The sequence below is a fragment of the Cupressus sempervirens genome, chromosome 8 (assembly GCF_028749045.1).
Source record: "Cupressus sempervirens isolate cs-2001-9-10 chromosome 8, ASM2874904v1, whole genome shotgun sequence".
Lineage (NCBI taxonomy): Eukaryota > Viridiplantae > Streptophyta > Pinopsida > Cupressales > Cupressaceae > Cupressus > Cupressus sempervirens.
The window spans coordinates 610,250,101-610,254,465 of NC_143125.1; the positions used below are offsets into that span (position 1 = coordinate 610,250,101).

At 32.0% G+C, this 4,365-nt stretch overlaps 1 pseudogene; it reads right to left on the reverse strand.

Moving 5' to 3' along the window:
* Nucleotides 1-2,500: 2,500 nt before the first annotated feature.
* Nucleotides 2,501-3,209, reverse strand: LOC149543906 (serine/threonine-protein kinase PEPKR2 pseudogene; annotated as a pseudogene).
* Between the last annotated feature and the right edge of the window lie 1,156 nt (nucleotides 3,210-4,365).

Below are 4,365 nucleotides of genomic sequence, written 5' to 3' on the forward strand. Positions count from 1 at the left end.
AGGAGGGCAAACATTGTATATATTTACATCTATAATTATTTTTATTTAAAAAATAATAATGCTACTTAAATTATATATATATATATATAAAAGATGAGAGTTATCCTATTGCACTGAGGCAATTTATGAAAATAGGCACCTCGAGAAGGATAACTCTTAGCTTTTATATATATATATATATATATATATATATAAAAGCTAGTAGTGACGCATAATTAATAAGCACAATTAATAATGTTATTTGTTTAAATATATTATATTTGTTTATTTTATTATTATTTTTATTTTAAAAAATATTATTTTCATTTATTAAGTTTATTTAATTATTAGAATAAATAATTTTAATTGTTAATAAATATTAAATTACTTTTGTTTAAAATATAAAATATATAAATTTTAGAATGTTTCTAAAATAAATTTGAGTTGTTATAAAGTTTCTTGTTTTAATTTAGAACTTACTCGATCAATTAAAAACTATTTTAATTACTTTTTATATGAATTATACAATATATTAGAAAAAGGGACCATTATCCTCTATGGAAATCTTGATTTTATGGAATACTCGAGATTTCTGCTATGAATTCCTTCAACCCATCGCTGGTCTCTCTCAGAATACATTTCATGGCTACTTGGAGACCGTTTCTTGGAAGGACTCCTCTGTAGACTTTGCTGAAGCCTCCGGATCCCAAAAGTTCTTCGTCTATAAAACCCTTGGTTGCAATATGTAGGTCTTTGTACTTAAACCTATGAGGCCAATACTCCACCTCCCATTCTTCAATAAGATCTATGTACGGGTTTCTCTTCCACCCTATAACTGATGCTACCAACACCACCAGGATGAGAAGGCAAGCTACGCTAATACCAGCTGCTATCATTTTAGAATTTGAGCTCTTGGATTTTGGGTGTAGCTTGGATGGAAGATTAGATGCATTTAGGAATGGGGCAGAGGGATATTCATCTTTTGCGTCTCTGTCTCTGTCATTGTCATTATCTGCAAAAACTGGAGATGTGGAAACCTTAGCTCTTCCATTAACTCCAAATTCGAACACATCCCCATTTTCAAATTCAATCCAAATAGACATGTTGCAAGTGCATCAAATAGAGAACTGAGTGGCTTTCTTGAAGAGCCCGACTTTGCGGTCTCCAAAAGTTTTCAATTGTTGGCGTTTGTCAGGTCTGTACTAGACCTCCACCTTTCTTCTGCTCATGATATTCACCTACAACTTCACTGAATGCTATCAAGCCGCCCAAAATGTGACTTGCCAATATTCTACAATATTTCTATACTGACTATAAAGTAGAAAAGATCAGTTACAAGATTGCTTCAGTTACGTTGTCTCTTCAGTTAACTCTGGCTGCTTTCTTCAGTTACGCTGGCTACATGGATAGCTCTAGTTGAATGCATGAAACATATAATAGGCTATTAAAATCAAAATTTAATGACATATTAAGGTGGGCTCAGCATACACTTAAATGAATGTCAATTTTTTTTCAAATGTCAAATTTTTTACAACCAAAGCTGCTTCCATTGTATAAGCCTCTCGGCTTAATTAATAAATAATATCTCCCCCATTATAATCAATAGATATTTATAATAGTACTTGGTTCAAGAATTTATACTATAGTATCATTATTTATCATACTGTAAACTATCAATTTTATGGTCCTACATTTATTGGAAGATTTCTATAATTCAGTTAAAAAAATAAAATTACTAACCTTTTTTTTAAATTATTTCATTTCTTCTACATCAGTATTTATCATTATATCAATTGAATATAAGTTATTTATTTTAAACATTATGTTTAATCTTTATTTCATGTGTTCTCCATAGGCTTTTATTTTTCTGTAAGCATCCCTTGACAATTCCTTACCATTCTTGTATCATTCTTCATAAAAATATATATACAATTCTTCCATTTACAATTTGAATGTTGTAGATACATATACAATATCAAAAAAGCACCACCTTAGGGTGCAGTATAAGCTTCTGGTGAGACCAAATTTATTCCACAAAAACATAAAAGGACTCAAATACCGGCTATGGAATATGCTAAGTCTAATCAATACAATTCAACATTCAACATGTTGTACAAAGAGGCAATCTTGAATTAATAGAACTCTGTCCAAGGCAAGGATAGGCATCCATGTTGAATCTGTTCTTTTTATGTTTGGATATTTTGATTTGTGAAATTGTAGCACATAGAACATCCACAAGATCCATATTTGTTTCTTGTTTTCTACAGTCTTTCTCTGAAAGAGATAAAAGAGCATGATCAACTACATCAACAAGTGCGGAGCGTAAATTCTTGCATATACACTTCTCTTCTGTCTCTTGCTTTCTCTCTTCCTTGTATGGAAACATCAAATTTTACTCCTTAAAGAGCTCCATATCATATTTTGTATGATACAAGATCCAAGGATGGACTATAAAAGAAAGAGAAAAGTGCATAAGAAAAACCTCAGAATGACTCTATAAATTTATACCAAAAATGTGAAGCTAGAAAATATACATACTCAAAGCTTCCTCTGATGAAATCCTCTTCTCAACATCCCTTGAAAGCATCCTAGAAAGAAAATCCATGGCAGGCTCAGAAATAGATTTCCACTTATCAGAGTAGAAATCTAATTGCACATTTTTCACTGCCTCAACAATGGTATCTATAGAATCCCCACAAAATGGTAAGGTACCAATCAAGAGCCCATGGAGGATGACACCAGTAGCCCATACATCCACCTTTTCTGTATATTTCCCTTCCAAAACTTTAGGGGCTACATATGCAGGACTGCCAGCCAAACTTGATAAATTTTTACCTACACTCAATACAAACAAGAGTTTTAATTTATAACAATCTTGATATTTAGAATTAATTTAAAGAGTTTGGACTTCATAAAATGAATAGAACTCTATTGATATAAATATTGACAATATTCTTTTACTAATCAAAAAGAAAAGAACTCTACTAATTTGAAAGTGTGAATGGCATAGCATTTGCCACATGCATCGACATGCCAAAATCACATAACTTCATCTGTCCATCACTGGATAAATGAATATTTTGGGGCTTGATGTCCTTGTGAACAACTCCCATTTCATGACAGTGTTGAATTACATCAAGTAGTTTTCTAATCAATTGTGTTGCTTCCCTCTCTGAATAACATCTCTTTTTCACAGAATCAGCAAGGCCTCCCCTAGAGAAAATCTCCATTACAAGATGCAAAGAATTTGCATCTTTGTACACAGAATGAAGTGTTACAATGTTGGGATGACTAGAGAGGTGTTGCATAATCTCCACTTCTTTCTATACATTTTGCGAAGAATCTTTGGGCACAATCTTGCATGCCATCTCTTCTTGTGTGACTCTATTCTTGCATAGCTTTACAACTCTGTATTTACCTCTGCCCAAAATTGGACCCATGTAATAATCAGATTCAATTTTATGATCCCTAATTATTTGAGTGGTTTCTTCTATGCAACCACATTTTCTCTTTATGCCTCTTGGAGTTGTATCCTTCAAGCAGATACCTCTTCTTGGAGTAGAAATAGTAACAATAGGTGGTTGGTGATATTGTGGAGAGTTCAAATGTTTAAGTGAGAAAGGAGAGGCAGAGGATGAGGTTGATGCACCATCATTGCATGAGCAAATCACATGGTCTGATTCAATGTTCATTCTCCTCTTCTTTATAGGAGTCATCTTTTCTTGGACCTTGGATTGCCTGCCAAAAATCATAAAAATGATGATGAATTTAAATTTGTAAAAGAAAGTTGATCCAATTATTTTGGATGTTACAAACATAGCCTAATTCATCTGTATCAATAAATTTAAGAGTAACAAAAACCTGCTAAAACAATCCAACAATGTATACACAATCGTATCTAAATCATTCTATCTCAAATGATAGTGCAGTAATCACAACCTCCTGTGGATACCATTAGAATGCTTCAATGGTTAAGAAAACTAGTCCCCTTCAAATATCATAGCCTTAATTTTAGTCTTATTGAATGTTAGAAACACACAGACCAAATTATTTGTAACAATATATTCAGAAATAGTGACAACCAACTAAACACGAGATAATTTGATAAAACTCTAAAAATAATTATACAATATTCTATATACCATTCCTCTCAGAACACTTGCATGTCATTACTCTGAAAACACATATAATGCATTAATCCAATTCTAGTATAATGCCATTAGAATGCTGCAATGGCCCCAAAACAAATTACCCTTGAAAGCATTGATATATTTCTAACCCTCATAAACACCTCTCTTTAATCATATTATCAAATCACGTTATCAAGAATCCAAAAAAAAAGTGTGAAAAAAAAAACCCATTCCAACAACAAATTATGAACAACAA